The sequence below is a fragment of the Toxorhynchites rutilus genome, chromosome 2 (assembly GCF_029784135.1).
Source record: "Toxorhynchites rutilus septentrionalis strain SRP chromosome 2, ASM2978413v1, whole genome shotgun sequence".
Classification (NCBI taxonomy): domain Eukaryota; kingdom Metazoa; phylum Arthropoda; class Insecta; order Diptera; family Culicidae; genus Toxorhynchites; species Toxorhynchites rutilus.
In genome coordinates this window covers 257331789-257350952 of record NC_073745.1, presented here as the reverse complement: position 1 = coordinate 257350952, position 19164 = coordinate 257331789, and the positions used below count along the sequence as shown (strand labels likewise).

The following is a 19164-nucleotide window of genomic DNA, read 5'->3' as shown; positions in this document are numbered from 1 at the left end:
GAGTTATTTTAAAAGTTTAATGTATTCTTAAGTGATATCCGAAATGAAGGTAACTATTTTTTTTTTGCCGGGAGAGAGCTTGTGTTAATGAAGGAGTGTTTTGGCTTTATTGGTGATTTTTTTTTCGATTGAACATTTTTTCGCAAATTTGTGGATTATTTCCGAGTTAACACGTTAAGCCTCGATTTTTTCATGTTACGCTTTCCATTCAGCACGCATCAAGAGCGTTTGCACAATATCAGTGTCGGTCCCAGCTCCCAAAGATACTTATCGTATGCATAGAAAATAGTTAGAGATTCAACTAGGAAGTAGTTTCATTTTGTAAACATCCGAAAACAAACCGTATATATTTTTATTTTTCATTTGGTAACCCTAGGGACCGACACTGGGCTCAACGTGTTAAAAGTAGCGTCAAAGTGCAACGTACTTCAAGCTGATTGTGGAGGAGGTATTTTGCAACGGTGACTGAACTGAAGGTGTAAATTAGTTTCGTCTCCCCACACAATCGATCCGGTTCGAAATCCTTGTTGCCGTTTCGGTCTTTGGGAATGATGTTTTGAATGCGTTGGAGATGTTGTTTTACTAAGAGATACTGAAAAACTATTTGGATATTAAGTAAGTTCATCGTTTCAGTGTCACTCTAGACAGGGAGCAATCAATAGTACACGTTAAGGAGTATACTAGTCTAGAAAAAAAATGTTTTTTTCTCTGCATTTCACTGAAGTTTAGACTTTCAAGAAAACGACTTAAGAGGACTTTATTTAATAATTATTGAACTAGTCATAGCAAACATCAAACACGTTTCTCTCGAAACTAGTTTATTCAAACCAGCTTACAGGTATCGTGTAGTTGTACCGAACTGATTTGATTTGAATGAATCTATGTTCATCTCTCCATCGCATGAATAAAAAAAAACGTAATGTTTAAAAAATTAAAGTCGGCACAAAAAAGTACCAAAAGACAGATCGTAAGAGCGTTTTCATCAATCAATTGAAAATTATTTAAACGCACCTATTAAAATAGAGAATGTAACAAACCATAAGATTATTGTGAATTAAAAAAAGATTTTTAAAAGGAAGGAAGGAAGGAAGGAAGGAAGGAAGAATGTTTCCTGTATGAACCACATTCTGTTCAAAAATGTACACAAAAATACCATTGAAGCCACTATTACCCTTTTCATCTGTTTATTCAATTGTGCAGAAGAAGGCGTCATCTTTTATCATTTTTAAACACAATTATAAACAGTTGAGATCTTCATATTAACTTCATATAAATATAAACATTAGTTAAACCAATCTATGACTACAGAAATGTATTATGGATAAAAATAGCATTTTCTCTTTCGTTGCCACGTTGTTCGAAACATTGTTTATAGAGTGTTGTACTTACTTTATAATTACGTGATATATATTGAGTATTCTATAAACATGAGTGCTCTCTTGGGAAGTTCGTGCCGCTGCTGTAGTGAACTGATCTCATTGGGTGCCAAGTTCTGCATATGTATAGGAAAGGGAAAGAAGAAGTGCATTCGAGGAAGTGAAGCGAACGTTTAAGGAACACATATATGGAGAACATAAAATTGAGATCGCGACTACTCAAGCTATCGTAATCTGATATGCGTATGCGATCTTCTAATTCAGCAGCCAGTTAAATTCATTAATTGCATTTTCTACATAACCAACATGCTCGATATTATAACATCCTGGATCACAATTACATAAATTGTTAGTAACAAGACCTACACGATAAAGACGTGAATTGAGCCCAAATTGATTGAACTTTGGGGATAATAGCGTAAAACTTTCTTCCAAAATCATCCCTCCATCGGTTCTGTCAGCTTATAAATACCTGTTTGTCCGAAAAATGGTGACTAACTCATGATACGAATCGACACACATTGTGAGCTAACGCCGAATTGAAGAAAGAAAAATGCTGGTTGCGTCGGGGAGGGAAGCGATTGGTTAGTGCAATCGAAAAACCATACTCATTTAAATCATCAAGTATTGAACTTTTTTGCTATGTTTTCTGTTCGTGATTTAAGCAAAAAATTGCTGGATAAATTTCCTGTCTAATGGGATATACCACACCATATGTCGCAATAACGATTTTGAGCAAGTTTTAAATCTCTGAATGAATCGCTACATTTTTCGAATTGTGACTCCCCTATATAGAAATCGAAGACATAGTCGTATGCCAAAAACCTCTTTTGGAGGAGGCGATCTGACGTAGTGGTAACATCCATACTTCTCACGCTAAAGATCATTCTTCCAAAATGGAAGGTAAAAAGTGACGAGCCATCCAAAAGTGTTGAATGTCATTATAATAGAGAAAAAGAAGAAGAAAAAAAACCTCTTTGGAAAATTAAACTTAACACTCGGCCTTGAGAAAGGTGATTTGGAAAGCTTCGCTGCCGTTGGCATGTGGTCGCTAGCAGGCTGACTGATAAATCGTGACCTGTTGGTGCTTAATCCAGTTGATTGCTTCGCGAAATGTTCGCGTCGCTCACTCAATGGAAGCATTCATTCATCGGCCCTTGTCAGTGCTACCAAAAGTTTGTATAAAGGGTTTCATCCTTGACTATGCTTGTCTCTTGCTGGTTATAATTTTTTCGTCCAATGTAAACAATGCGGTCGTGTCTTGTTCACCACCCTACATTCTTATTTTTTTGACGTAGGACTACGTTTTTCATTTTTATACCGGGATGTAAAATCAAAGTTTCGAAAACGAAAGCGTTACGCCGGAGACCGAGATTTTGAGTGTTAATAGCTCCTAAACAACTGAACGAAATGGTATGATAAACACTTCATTCGAAAGATAAAATGTCTACGCGTTCTATACTTGTTACTTTCTGATCCAAAAACTTGTTTCAATAGTCTTAAATTTGCTTTCAAAATAGGCTATTGAAATCACCAATCGGTATATAAGCGAGCGCCGCTCGGAAATCCACTCAGTTCTAATTGAACAGCGATTGGAGAATGTTGTCGCTGTTGTGGTGAAGCTCTTCATTTATCATGAAAGCGCGGATGAACGGTGTCACCAAGAGCCTGTTTGTGCACCTTAGGCCAGAAGGGAATCCATCAGGAGGAGAGTGATGCTACAAACGGTTCCCCGGGAAGATCTCGAAGCAGCCGCTACACACACACATACACGCACGGAATTCTTTCCGTTTGGATCGAGAAAGATCCGGAAAATAATCTGCCAGTTCCTCTAGGAATTTAAAAATACATTCATGTGAAAGAGTTTATTTGAATGTTTTCTATCCATGTAACACTGTGACCAAATATGTTTCAATCAAGTGCTATTAACAGATGGTTATCGAGTTAGCATTAACCACTGGTGGGCTTCCAGTATCGAGGAAAATGTGGAAATATCTAATCGTTACTGAAAATAATCTGCCAGTTCCTCTGGGAATTTAAAATTACATTCATATGAAAGAGTTTATTTTAATGTTTTCTATCCATGTAACACTGTGACCAAATACATTAGGTTTTGTGATTTTTCAATCAATCGCAATCAACAGGATAGCTTCTGAAGATTATTCTTCCCCATCAGAAGGATATTTCCGTATCCAATATTGGATGCATAAAACCTTGTGCCTCCAACGTAACGCTCTCGTTTTCGAAGTTCTCCAAATATTTATTCATTCAGAATGAATTCAGATTCAACTTCATACAAATGATCTCTAAATCAACGATAGTCCTACGTCACCCTTGCGGTTATACCATAGATATAACCCACTTCCTGTTTTTTCTTCAGAAAACAGAAAAACCTGTATTTATACAGATTTTTCAGACTTTCTGAAACCAAGAATATGTAGCTACAGATTACATATTTTTTGGGTTTCATGCAGAATTTACAGATTTTTTAAAAGAACATTCCAATATTAGCAATATTGGCTTGATGACAATAGTATTTTTTTTTTCACTTCACTAATTCTATTCATATAGCATTTGAATCAGTCTGAGTGAAATTCATTTTGGCATTCATATGTAGCGTGACGTTCTGCTTTCTCATGTTCGACCTAGGGCGAAAAGATGCGAGAGTCGATGTCATCGGCTAACGTTACAGTAAATAAATAACTCTATCTTTCTCTTACTAAAACACAGTGAATGTGAATTTCAAAAGTGTGCTCATACTGTCGTCAAAGCTTTGAATTGAAATTTGAATGATTAAAAATATCTAAAACAATCATTAATGCGTTTGACGTAGGAAACATGTAGCGAGTACAAATTAAAAAACCAGATATTGGTTCCGTCACGAAAATTGTCCAATTACGAGCGCTTTTTGCTAAGAAATTTCATGAGGGATTCATGATATTTCTCCACAAATCGATTTGGACACTTCCTAACAATATATTGCAATATAATTATGAAATTTGAATAAAATTGTAGTTACATGATAGATTCCGTTGCAAAAATGAAAATAATGATAATGGTTGATGATAATCAAGATGGTTCTTACTGAATTCCATTTTTAAACGCCAACTAGTGAAGTTCAGTTACGATCGAAAGATTTTGGAGATTTTCAACAGCAGCATCTGAAGGAGCCACACGTGGGCGTTGGAGCTGTAGTAACAGAAGCTACTGAACTGGGAGAGCAGAAAAATATAAATCTAGATAAAAACAGACTCGATAAGCTAACTTAGAATGAGAAAATTCTATCGGAACCTGTCCGTATCCTAAGGATATGGCTTCGAAGCAACTTTATGACCATTTTTCAAGCGTTGAGAGTTCTTCTATTTTTGAATTGTTACCTTAATATGTTATTGTATTGCTTCCTACATAGCGCAATGTAAACTAGTAAACAAGCGAATTCATAATAACTATGCCATTCAATGATATTAGAGCCAAGATGATGGACTTATAAATTTATTTCAGATTCCAATACAGATTTCCTGAGAATAACCTACGATAAAAAGCTTTTATGAGAACAAAACCACATAGTTTTTTATGCAACCCTGCTCGCGGCACCATGACTAACACGTGTTTGTGTGGCCTCTCTGGAAAAAAGTTTGAGTACCACTGCTTTAGACTGTGTGATCTTTGATTCGCCGTTGAACTAGAAGGCTACCCCAATGCACCATAGGTGACTCAGTATTTTAACGTGTCATTTGAAATCTTCCACATACCCCAATAGCACATTTTCCTGACACCTTCGGGTGGATCATCAAAAAGTGTTTCACAATGGTAAAATGAGTAATTGTTGAACACGCTCTTGCATTTGAAATATTCAAACTCGATTTGTTATTCTATCGTCTATCGCAAAAGCAAAATAACCTGTGCACCAAATTAAAGAAACATGCAAATATGGCTACGTTCCGACTATAATATGCAACAATGTGATTACATTAAGACTGGCAGAATGGAACTACGTGTCCGGAATAGCACACGGTGTGTGAGGTAACATTCTGGTCCTTTGTCAGCGTCGTTCAATAAGTAGAAGTATGGGGTTTCGATTTGCGACGGTTGTTATTGAGGGAATCGACAACAAACGAAAGCGAAACAGTTTAAATGATTTACATTATATAAGTGTTATGCACATCATCTGATGCGCTGAAACGTTTTTTCTTTAGTTTCACGTAAATTGCACCCTAATTTTCTGTAGCTTATGACTCAATCAACACCAGCATCTAATTAGCGGATAAAACGGTGAACGAGACCTGAGTCATCAGTACTGTTACATCTTAACGTCTAATTTCCGCCCAGATGAGCTCGAAATAAGCAGAAAGACAAACGAATCTATCAACGAAACACAACAATACCGTCGGATTACATGACTCCCTGGCGATGAGAAAAAAAAACAACACACACGTATCACACAAAACGGTTCGAGAGACGCTGGTTGGGCGCAGATCATTTCATGACTCGGCGCGTATGCATGCAAATTGCACCCGCCACTCGACTAATTGGCCATTTTGAATACGTCTCACGTGCCGAACGTTTCAATCATAGCCCAAGTGCACGCAGTTGCAGTTGTGGACCCTTTGGACCGGGCCAGATTCGACACATCCCTGGAGGATCTGGCCGACGATGAACCACCCACCCCGAGCGGGGCGATTTGTTTGTGTTGTGAAATGGTGCTCGAGACACGTTTTCGCATGCAAACATGCTGAATCCCTATCGGAGGCATAAACGCAAAACAGTTCCATCGACAGCTTGTCACGTACAGCCAGATATTAGTTTCAAGGACCGAAATGTGCGCTGCTCATTCGTGACTCAGGCGGGCCAATCGTAGCGTCGTATCGCGTGTGGATTTGTGATGAGAACTTGCTTCGCCTAGACATGTTTTCCACGTGCTTCGATTGGAAGTCAACAACTTGCGAAAACTGCTCCGGTACAACAGTAGCAATAACAACAAGTATTCGTCGATATGCTAGAATGGGTAAAAGTAACAATTTGTAGTACAACATTTCCTCGCGTTGTTATTGCATGTATTTCCCGAACGGAAAACGTTCTCCGGTGCCGGTGTGTGCAGTACAAGAAGACACGCTTAATCTGGTTGACCGAAACAAGGACACACAACATTTCCGCTATTTTATAGCGCGGCCATTATAGAGCGCCTAACGCAAATCTAGTCAACGCGGACAGCTTATCGATCGATCGCAACTAGCAATTCATACGCGCCGCGGCACTCCAAAATGAGTAAAAGCATTATTTGCCTTGATTATGGGTGTAAAAAAGCCGCAAATTGAAAGCTCGACGAAAACTTCCGGCAAACGGTTGGAGCGACAATCGAACATCAATTGTGCATAATATCGCGGAATAAGGAAGCGGGCGCGGGGCGAGTCCCTCGGGTTGCCTCGCGTTAAGCGCCACCTCACCGCACCTCACAAGGTATGAGCCTTTTCTTTTAGTCGTTTCATTGTCCATTTTCGTTTGGCAGCAGCCGGTTTCATGTTCGCGAAACCACAATAACATCGTTCCGGCAAATTGATAATAAATCATCTCGGGGCGCATCACTTGTGTTTCGTCGCGAGAGTCAAGTGGCAGCTCGTAATGAAACCATCACCGCGCGGAACGATTTCGTGGATGGAAATGATGATTGCATTTGCGTTTTTTTATTATTACACATGTTTCAAGACAACATTTTTACAGGCATCAAGACCCTTTTCGAGGGATATTTTGCAGTCATTTGAAAATTATGAAAAGTTACTATTTTCGCCAATGCCAAATAATTGTACAATTTCCGATTTTTCAAGATATCGTCTACATAAGGCAGCTTCTGAAAGTTTTATTTTTCAACATTTGATATTTTCTAAGGGTGTATCCAATGGCGGTATAGAAAAAAGTGACCTTCGAATTTTCGAACGGAACTTTCGTAAAAATGTTGATTCTCACGAAAAATTACCCTATGCAAAATATGTGCTCAATCGGGTGAAGCGAACAAATAAAAGCATCTTTTCCAAGAGCTTTAAAATATTTATATGTATGGGAGCAGACATCTCTTTCTCTCAGACTGAATGTCAGCTTGGGATTGTACCCACAAAAAGGGCAACGATGTCAACGGGGATCGAACTAAGGCTATTTCACACGACCACGCTATCTGTATAGCTACTGGTGACAGGGTTGCCATAATAAAATCTGTGTTTTTGGTCTCAAAAAAATCTTTTTATCTGTGTTTTTTCTCAGAAAATCTGTATCGATATCTGTATCAACCCTTTGCGGTCTTTTGTTTGCTTTCAGCCACCACAGCAAAGAAGTGTACTAATGCAGGGCAGACTAGATTATACGAGGGTCACTATTTATATTTCGGGAATAGGAACAAAAACAAATAGTTAAGCTGCGAATATATTTTTATTGTTTTTCAAAGTACTCGCCACGATGATCGATACACTTTTTTCAAAGCGCTTAAACCAATTTTCAAAGCATTTATTCCAATCGACACGAGCCTTTTTTTTTGAGCGATTGTCAAATTATGTGGGATCCAACGTGAACATAATTTTCGCACAACTAAGTGTTCATGTAAAATCGCATATATGCTGGTGGAACTAATGCTTAGGGATGCCTCAATCTCACAATGGGTTACATGACGATCTTGCTTAATCATTTCGTGCACAGCATCGATGTTTTCTGGCACTACAGTCGATTTTGGACGACCTTCACGAAACTCGTCGGACAGCGAACTACGACCACGATTGAATTCACTATACCAGCGATACACAGTGGTTTTTGATGGAGCTTCATCGCCAAAAGTCAAATTAAGTTGATTGACGCACTCTTGTTGTGATAATCCACGTCGAAAGTCGTAAAAAATCATCGCACGAAAATGTTCACGATTCAGTTCCATTTTTTTGCCGAAACCAAACTTTCAACTAAATATAAAATAAACAAATAGCGTCCGTATGACAACATGTTCTGAGTACGTATATCGTCAAAAATGTCAAACTTTACGATGGAACCGTCAGATGGACTCACATGACATCAGTGTTGCCAATTCCCGAAATATAAATAGTGACCCTCGTATACAGTCTCGGATTTCTCTTCACTGCATATCATCGAATCCTGTATATAATGAGTCAAAAAATGTTTTTTACTCGTTTTTGATGCATATATTTTTGGTTTTTTAATATAAAAGAAGAATTTAATTTTAATTCATCCCCTTAGAGCCAGGAAACAACTTTCTCGCATGAAAAAAAAAAAAAATTACAGAATCTCTCAGGTGGATAGAGAATCCTTCTACGCATATGTTCGAATTTCAAGATTGACAGTGTTATAGAACCTTTTTTTTTGTTTCGGACTCTGTTGCCTAAAACTGGCTCTGCATTAAAAAGTACGCTACGGAAGACGATTTTGTCGATCCCATTTGGTCAGTGTTAAGTCAGAGTGGACCAAGTCGCTAAATTAAAAATTTCGAGTTATTGATTACATTAGGTTAAATATTGTGTAAGCTATATTCCACATTTTCAGATTTAGAAAATCACGCGTACAGGAAATTGTTTTGAACGCTAAAAAATGCTACATGGTATGGTCTAACTTAACACCGACCATTTGGAAGATGAAAAATCTAAATTGATTGTTTTAAATAAAATTTTGGAAGTGAAAAACTCGAAAGTTAGCATTTTTCAATGTGTTATTATTTATTTTATCCTAAAAAAATATTTTAAACTTGTTGTTTGATCAATTAAATTAAAGCTTTCTAACCGCTCTACGAAATTGCTCTTTGACACCCAACTTCTATCTTTCTTAATTTCGCTACAATGAAGATACATATAAACAAAATCTGGTAAAAATTCAAGCTAAATCTTCAAAAATCACGATTTTTACCCCACTGTACTTATAATAGTCACTTAAATTTCACCTTAACGTTGAAAGGTTAACTTTTTTCTTGAAATAAGTAATATTTGAAATGTAATTTTTTTTAAACTGTATATAATCGAGTCCAAAATTGTATATAAATGAATCATGTATAATCCTGTGTAATCCTAATCCGACCTGTCACAAGGTTATACATCACTGCTTTATCATGTAAAAAAAATTGCGGCCAGTACGACACACATGTCGGAATTTAATACGGCCGCAAAGGGTTAAATTTATAAATTAAATCTTGTACCGTAATCTTAGCTTTAATATCATTGATTGGCATAGTTATTATGAATTTGACGATGTTAATGGTATCCACGTAAAAATTCGTATTCACGGTGCCTTGGTTAGGAAAAAGATAAACTGTTATTTATTCATTGTAAAGCTAGCCGATGACGCAGATTTTTGCATCTTTTCGCCTTAAATTGAACATGAGAAAGCAGTGCTACATGCTACATATGAATGCCAAAATGACTCTCATTCAGACTGATTCCAATGCCATATGATTAAAATTGGTGAGTTGGGAAAAAATATTATTGAGAACAAATCATAACTAATATTGGATCGTTATTTTGAATAAATCTTTAAATCTGTGTCTACAGATTCTTGGATTCAGATTATTCTGTAGATATGGTAATCCTGACTGGTGAAGTGCATAAATACGTGATAATATTACACCTCATTATGAAATTAAGTTGGAAAGTGATTTCTAAGAGTAAAAAGGAGAGCCTAAGCGTGAATATATATCCTTCTCGGTTTGGGTATGTGGCAAAGAATGCGAAAAGCTATAATGCGTGCTTATTTGCAATTTTGTCTCTTGTTTTGCTCGCTCATATTGCTCTTATATTGCTATGGCATATATTAGGTTGGGGACAAAGTTATCCACTATTTTGTCGATAGCTGGCTGTATTGATCAATATCTCGCGTAATATTAATCATACAACTTCAAGTGTAGGCTCGTTGTGAAGGTAACATTTCACACTAAAAAATATCTTCTGCTGTTTTTTGGTTGTTCCATTCAGTTGTGAGTTATAGGGGTTTAAAAGGGGAAAATGCAAGCCCGGCCGCTTTTTGAATAATGTTCATGGTACCGATACTGCAAAAGTAAAATACGTGCATTTTTATTTATGTTGAAAACATATTTATTTTTTTTATTTTTTTTTAACTTTTATAAATTTTTTTAGTGCAATACACTAAATTTAGATCTCTACTGTCAACAAATGAACCGTTTGAAGCTAGCTATTGACCAGAAACGTCCAAAATTTTGTTGCATCAGAACAACGCAAGGCCACATAATTCCGAGAGCTTGATTGGGATGTTTAATCATCTACCATATAGTCCGAACCTGGCACCAAGCCAGAACCACCTTTTTCTCGCATTGCAAAATTTTCCGAGGTTTAAGAAATTAGGGTCAAGAGAAGATTGTAGAAAATCTATTGCTAGAGTTTTTCGCCAATTAAGACAAGACATCTATGATAGAGACATTATGAAGGTACTTTTAGAATGGCAACAAATTTTCCAGCAAAATGGTGCATATTTGACTCAAATCAGACAATCAGAAGCAAATTAAAAATAGTTTTGAGTTTCACCCAAAAATAATGGATAACTTTTTTCCTAACCTAATATATTATATAAATGCTATACTAATATGAGAAAGTAACACATTTTCTGTTATTTTTAAGCCTGTTTAATGTAATAAATCGGGATGCCAAAACATGTGCTGAAAATAATTATGGGTGCATGTATCCAAAATGTAAAATGCATGTATGTAAAATACTTTATAATTTAAGCCATCAAGAGCTGGCCTCCGATGAAGTTGTCGGAAGTTTCAATAATGGCCAATGTCAATGTACAAGTTTCAGTAATAACAAACAAAGCTTACAATCTTTCAATAAAAAATAATGACGTCGATCCCTTATTTACAGTCACCAGCGGAAGGGCAGGAATGTTAACATGATGTTAGCGGCTAGAAGGGCCGCCTCTATAGCGTGACACTCCTGTGATTTTAATGGAAGCAATAATAATTAGTGTGAAGATGTAAGATTGAGGATTCACTGTGGTTAGCGATGTAATTGTTTAAACGACTCTCAACCCCTCGAAGAAACGAAATTCTACAAACCGAATGTATTTCAAACGGTGGTTGACCCGAAAATACGTTTCATGACTTATTGTGTAGCGAATTCTACTATTGTTTACACACTTCAACCTGATTGAAGTCCACTGAGGAGATACTTCTACGACAAAACTGACCGACAACAAACTTCTCATGATTCTCTTCTATAATAATTCGAACTGATGATATTCTTCAATATGAAGCGTCGTACACAAAATACGTTAGGCTCAAAATACGATTTTTGGACCGTCTCTAATACCTCTATTAAAGCCAGCTAGAACTCCGCAGACAGAACACTTATAACAGTACAAGCATAACCTACACATAATACAAAACTGATTTTACAAAAATACCACCTCAAACAAGCACAGTGCGTTGTGTAAGCTAGTGCGTCAAAAGTATGTTCATACATTCTGTCAAATATACACCGGGAATTAAAAAAAAATGCTTTATTCATCATCTAAATTTATGTTTGCCTCCAAAATAGGCAAAATCTCCGTCTGAAGCAATACAGTTTTTCCGACGAACAATCCAGGTCTGGCGAAGCGATAATTTGTGTTTCGAAAAAAGAAAATGTCACACCCATGTTTCGTTGCAAATAAGTATGCGTTGGATGAATGTGGGATCAGAATTTGACGTTCAAACATGTCTTCAGCCACTTGATTGGCATGGCTCTTTTGGCACTAGTCGTGCTGCGACTTTTCTCATGCCCAAAACATCAACCAAAATATGACAAACGGTCTCGTGGGAATATTGAATTCACAAGCTAGCTCCATTAAACTTAAATGACGATTTTCGAACACAATTCCTTTTATTTTGTCGATTTTTATCGAAAGTTATCTTGTTCCTCATGGCGCTGTAAACAAACTAAATAACAGATAGCGCTTAAAATTGACATTAAAACCACTGTGACAGTAGTACTAACATAAAAAACATTAAAAATGTTCAGCAGGAAGATTTTAAATTGCAAATTCCCTGTATATACTTCACAGAATGTATTTGTGTGATATCAGCATTGGGAATGAATGTTGTATACTCGCTAGTTAGATTAAGACTGTGATTTCAAATCGCGTCTCGGATTGCTTCACCTCGGCATGTTGGTGCCGCCTCGGTTTCTTATCCTCGTTAAATGGGGACTTCGCCCCCATTATATTGACCTCAGAATAAATTTTTTCACGAAATAAAAAAATCATTATAAAAACTGCGCTGCTGTGGTAGATACGTAAGTACCCTGTCATTCTTATCAATTCTTTTCACATTTTCATGGCATTTATGTTTCCTAATTTTTATGTTAAAATTACCTGCTTAATTTTTGAAATATTCCATAACTCATGCTCATTTCTGAAATCATTTCATTCGGGTAAATGCTTATTCGGGTATATTTTGCATCCGGGTATTTGTCACATTCGAATAAATGTGTTCCGGGTGAATGGGTCACAACCCGTTTAACGCCTCCTGAGATATTCTGGATAAATCATTTATTTTCATGTGAGAAAAGTGTTTTCTGATTTTAAGGGGATGAATCAAAAATTGAATTCTTCTTTTATATTATAGTATATGTATATAAAACAAATAACATTTTTTTCTTGACTCGATTATATACAGTGGAAAGTAATCAAAGCCTGTATATAATCGAGTCCTCCCTGCACTTGCAAAAAAAAAAAATCAATTTTGTTTCGTAATTATTGATTGTATGTGTTTTTTATAACTTACAATGGCTCGGAACCAAGGGCTCTATAGCCTTTTATATTTTTTTTTAAAAGGTGATGATTTTTACATAACATTTCCAAAAATCAGAGATGTGTTCTTTTTCTGTTTCAAAAAATCAATTTTTCCCCCTTTTTCCAAAAAAAATATTTTTTTTAAATTCACAACTTTCGAACTACTGATTCGATTTAGATGATAGATGTATAGAATTGACGCCAATGAGTCATTCTTCTTTGAAAGAATATTACACTTACGATATTGCTCTCGTGATTGTTGATTGTTTTTGCTTTTTATAGTTTACATGCTCCCGGCATCTTATCCAAAACTCAGAGAGCTTTTATTTTTGGTTTTTGAGTCATGATTTTTCAAAGCTAACTTGTTTTCAGTCTTCGTTCAGTATTCTTATGCGACTCGACTAGATCTATGCGTTTATAATTCAACTTCAACTTCTTGGCAAATGTATTTTTTTTAAAGAAGAATAGCTCATATACTATGTCGATTATCTGAATCGGTCCAGTAGTTTAAAAGTTATGAACTAAGGAAAAATCATTTTTGGTAGAAAGGGGAAAAATGATTTTCCAGACCATCGCTTGATATTGAAAAATCATAACTTAAAAACATAAAAGAGCACATCTTTGATTTTTGGATATTTTATGTAAAATATAAACATGTAAACTATAAAAAAAAACAAATACAAACAATAATTACGAAAACAATGCAATAACCACTTCAATTGTCATGTTTGGTTCAAAAGTAATAGTTACTGAAAAAACTCAATTCAATTGCAATTACTACACACACTCACAGTCCTATGTCAAGATCCCGTCTGTTCCCCTAGGCCCAGACCCATCAACTTTTTTAGTGCAATGCAATATATTCACTATATTTGAGTCTAGCGATTGACCAGAAACGTCTGAAATTGGCCAATAGAGGAGGTGTTGTGTTCCATTAGCATAACACAAGGCCACACAACTCCGGGAGCTTGATTGGAATGTTTTGATGCATCCACCATAAGGTCCGGGCCTGGCACCGATTGATTTCCACATCAGTGCCATCCAAGAAGAAGAAGAAGAATAACAAATTTCCAGCAGTTGATAGTGATGAAGTCGTCAAATTAGTGAATGTGTCGCAGGTCGTAATAATTTCAATTTGTAGTGAAGAAGGTGTACCACCTCTCAGATTACCATCCCTGAAGACAGTTTTATGTATTTTGATATCAATGAAAATAATTGATGTTTCAGAATTATTCCAATATACTTACAAAAATCTCATGATTATGAAATAGAACCCTTATCAGAAAAAAAAACTATTCCAGATTCCCTGTCAAAAGCTTGATATACTATCAAAAAAGATTTTTATTGTGAACGAACAGAAATTTTTATATTCGTTCATATTTTTTATATAAAAATGTGTCTATTTCTCTCGAAAGTTTTTACGCTTTGTTTGCTTTATATACGTTTTTCTTAATTTTGTATTCACTAATGAAGATTTAAATATCCGGTATATCGGGTATCCGTTATCCGGTATCCGGCCAAACCAATATACGTTTCATCACTAGTATATAGATATTGAAGTTTGGTTATGTAAGTACAGAGATATCTCAAGAAACATAAAAATAGCATGACCTTTGTAACAGCTACAATATGACCGTTTTGAACACTGGGGAAACAACACGTGTACCTAAACCTCCTGCTAACCCAAGTGCTCTTGACCTCTCGCTTTGCTCGAATTCACTATCGTTAGATTGCAAGTGGAATGTAATCCAGGATCCCAACGGTAGTGACCACTTGCCAATCAAATTTCTATCACCAATGGGTTGAATTCTTCTGAATCAATAAACATGGCATACGACCTCACAAGACACATTGACTGGAAAAAATATGCGGACGCGATTGCTCTAGCCATCAATTCCAGAGATGGTTTGCCTCCATTGGAGGAGTATAACTTCATTTCTCGTTTGATCTATGACAGCGCGGTTCGCGCTCAAACGAAATCCATCGCAGGTTCCACTATTCGTCGAAGGCCTCCCAATCCATGGTGGGATGGCCAGTGTTCCAAGCTTTATGGAGATAAATCGAATGCATTTAAAGCTTTTCAGAAACGTGGAACCATTGAGAATTTTCAGTCGTATTTGGACCTTGAAAATCAATTTAAAAACTTGATCAAAGGGAAAAAACGTGCTTATTGGCGAAATTTCGTGGGAGGTTTATCACGAGAAACGTCAATGAAAAAATTATGGAAAGTGGCTCGAAACATGAGAAATCGCTCTTCATCCAATGAAAGCGAGGAATATTCACATCGATGGATTTTTAATTTTGCACGAAAGGTTTGTCCCGATTCCGCTCCAGTGCAAAGAATTATTCGAGATATACCACAAGATAGGTGCGATCTTGATTCCGAGTTTTCGATGGTAGAATTCTCTCTTGCTCTCCTTTCATGTAACAATTCTGCTCCGGGATCGGATAGAATTAAGTTCAACTTGCTGAAAAATCTCCCTGATGTGGCGAAACATCGCATGTTGAACTTATTCAATCGGTTTCTGGAGCATAATATTGTTCCAGATGATTGGAGACAAGTACGAGTTATAGCTATTCAAAAACCCGGAAAACCCGCGTCCGACTTCAATTCGTACCGCCCAATAGCAATGCTGTCTTGTATACGGAAATTGTTGGAGAAAATGATCTTGTTTCGCCTTGATCGATGGGTTGAAACGAATGGCCTACTCTCAGATACACAATATGGGTTCCGCAGGGGCAAGGGGACGAATGATTGTCTTGCGTTGCTTTCTTCAGAAATTCAAATAGCTTACGCCGAAAAAAAACAAATGGCTTCAGTATTCTTGGACATAAAGGGGGCTTTCGATTCTGTTTCAATAGAGGTTTTGTCGGACAAATTACACTCTCGGGGTCTGCCGCCTCTATTGAATAATATGTTATATAACTTGCTTTGTGAGAAACATTTGAACTTTTCTCACGGAGATTCGGCAGTAAGTCGGGTCTCTTACATGGGACTCCCCCACGGCTCATGTTTAAGCCCCCTTTTGTACAACTTCTATGTAAGCGACATCGACAATTGCCTTACACAAAATTGCAGCCTAAGACAACTTGCAGATGATGGAGTGGTGTCTGTCGTAGGATCAAACGAATCCGACCTGCAAGAATCCTTACAAGATACTTTGAACAATTTTTCAACCTGGGCCATTGGGCTAGGGATCGAATTCTCCACGGAGAAAACAGAGATGGTGGTTTTTTCTAGGAAGCATAAACCAGCAAAACCAAAGCTTCAACTTTTGGGTAAACCGATCACTCATGCTATGTCATTCAAGTATCTTGGGGTCTGGTTCGACTCTAAATGTACTTGGGGGGCCCATATTAGGTATCTGAGTAAAAAATGTCAACAAAGAATAAACTTTCTCCGTACAATTACCGGCACCTGGTGGGGAGCCCATCCCGAAGATCTTATAATGTTGTATCGAACAACTATTCTCTCAGTGATGGAGTATGGCAGTTTCTGTTTTCAATCAGCTGCCAAAACACACCTCATTAAACTCGAGCGAATTCAGTATCTTTGTCTCCGTATCGCGTTGGGATGTATGCCCTCAACGCATACCACGAGTCTCGAGGTTTTGGCAGGCCTACTCCCACTAAAAGATCGCTTCAATTTATTATCTCTTCGGTTCCTCGTCCGGTGTAAGGTTATGAACCCATTGGTGATCGGAAATTTTGAGCAGCTGATCGAGCTAAATTTTCATTCTGGATTCATGAGCTCATATCATGAATTCGTCTCCATGCAGGTTAATCCTTCTTCGTATATTCCCAACCGTGTTTGTTTTCCTGACTACATCAATTCCTCTGTGCATTTTGATCTGTCCATGAAGCAGGATATCCATGGAACATCAGATTATCTTCGATCGAGGATCGTTCCAACGATCTTCGATGCAAAGTATGGGGATATCAATTGTGATAATATGTACTTTACTGATGGGTCCTCTATGAATGAGTCCACAGGATTTGGAGTGTTCAACGAATTTTTTAGCACCTCACACAGTCTTCAGAATCCTTGCTCAGTGTATATTGCTGAATTGGCAGCGATACACTGGGCGCTGGACAGCGTCGCCTCACGCCCTGTTGAACACTATTACAATGTAACGGATAGTCTAAGCTCTGTCGAAGCTATCCGTTCAGTGAGGCCGGAAAAGCACTCGCCGTACTTCCTTGAGAGAATACGAGAAATTTTGAGTGCTTTATCCAGACGCTGTTATGTCATTACCTTTGTCTGGGTCCCTTCACATTGCTCAATTCCGGGTAATGAGAGGGCTGACTCATTGGCAAAGGTAGGTGCAATTGAAGGCGATATTTATCAGCGTTAAATCGCCTTCAATGAATTTTATTCTTTAGTCCGCAAAAATACCATAGTTAACTGGCAACGCAAATGGAACGAAGATAAATTGGGCCGGTGGCTCCACTCGATTATCCCTAAGGTTAGCCTCAAATCATGGTTCAAAAGTCTGGACTTGAGTCGGGACTTTATTCGCACCTTCTCCCGACTCATGTCCAATCACTGTTCGTTAGATGCGCTACTCTTTCGTATTAATCTTGCCGACAACAATATTTGTGTTTGTGGCCAAGGTTACCACGACATCGAGCACGTTGTTTGGTCGTGCGAGCTGTATCTTGTCGCCAGATCGAATTTAGTAGTCACCCTTCGGGCCCGAGGAAGGCAGCCCATGATGCCGGTGAGAGACGTGTTGGCTCGGTTAGACCTTGATTACATGTCCCAAATATATGTATTCCTTAAAGCTATCGATCTTCGTGTGTGATTGTCCTTATACCCTTAGTTTTTCCTTTTCCTTTTCCTTTGTGAGAGATCGGATCCATTCTTAAGAATAAGATGAAATGTAAATACATATTAGATATAAGATAGGTTTAAGAATTGAGTGTGATGAGTGTGATTGAGAGTGTGATTGAGAGTGTGAGTGTGATCATTGTCAACATATCCTCATGTCCCCTCCTTTTCCTGAAGAAAATATGTCACCCTTCTATACTCGAGTTGACCGCGAGTAATCGGTTTCCTATATTATTAACATTAGAATTAAGGAAAAATGTATATATACTAGTAACAATACAGTAAGGAGTTCGGTTCCTTTAAACCTATGTAACTGAGCCTGTAAAAATAAACGATTTAAATAAAAAAAAAAATAAAAATAGCGAAAACCTTAAATATTTTAAATATAATTAGGTATTTTTAAACACGCTCTTTCCAAAGGTTGGTGCATAAAAATTAAATTCGTTTCCAAAAATTCACATTCCAGGTCGGACTCGATTATGTATGATTCGATTATATACAGTTTGAAAAAAATTACATTTTTTAAATATTTCAAACAGGACTTATTTCAATAAGTAAGTACTGTGCAGTAAAACTCGTGATTTTTGAAGATTTTGATTGCATTTTCACCAGGAATTGTTTATAACAATATTGCAGCGGAATATTGAATGATACACCCAACATTATTTTTAGCTCATGTTTTCGCATTTCGATTCATAACATTAAACAAGCCAAAAAATAACAGAAAATGCGCTTTTCTGGTATATCATTTGTATAATATATATGCTATAGCAATGTAAAATCAATATGAGCGGGCGAAACGAGAGACACATTGCAATTAAGCACGCATTAAAGCTTTTCACGTACTTTGCTAAATACACGGCCCAGACAGAGAAAGATGAATCGATATCTCGATGCTCTGCTTTCTACTCTTAGAAAACACTTTCCAACTTTATTTTATAATGAGGTGTAATATTGTCACGCATTTATGCATCAGCACCAGTAGCTGTGTGGATAGCGTGGTCGTGTAAAACAGCCTTGCATTCTATCTGGCCTTGGTTCGATCCCCGTTGACATGGTTTGGAATTTTTTTTTGGGTATAATCCCAAAAGAGATGAAAAAGAAATAAAGAAAGAGATATCTGCTCCCATACAAACAAACATTTCAAAGTTTTTCAAACATATGCTTGATTAGTTTTCGAGTTATGCAGAAATTTGTGTT

General features: G+C 37.1%; 1 protein-coding gene across 6 annotated transcripts in view; it reads left to right on the top strand.

Moving 5' to 3' along the window:
- The window catches only part of LOC129764841 (uncharacterized), a 433851-nt gene that overhangs the window by 196772 nt on the left and 217915 nt on the right, over nt 1-19164 (top strand). The window contains exon 1 of one of the 6 annotated variants that reach the window (XM_055764367.1): nt 6810-6833. The exons of the other annotated variants lie outside the window; for them this stretch is intronic. The gene's annotated coding sequence lies outside the window, so the exon portion shown is untranslated. Of the gene's footprint in view, nt 1-6809; nt 6834-19164 lie in introns of those variants that run through there. 6 annotated transcript variants of the gene reach the window in all.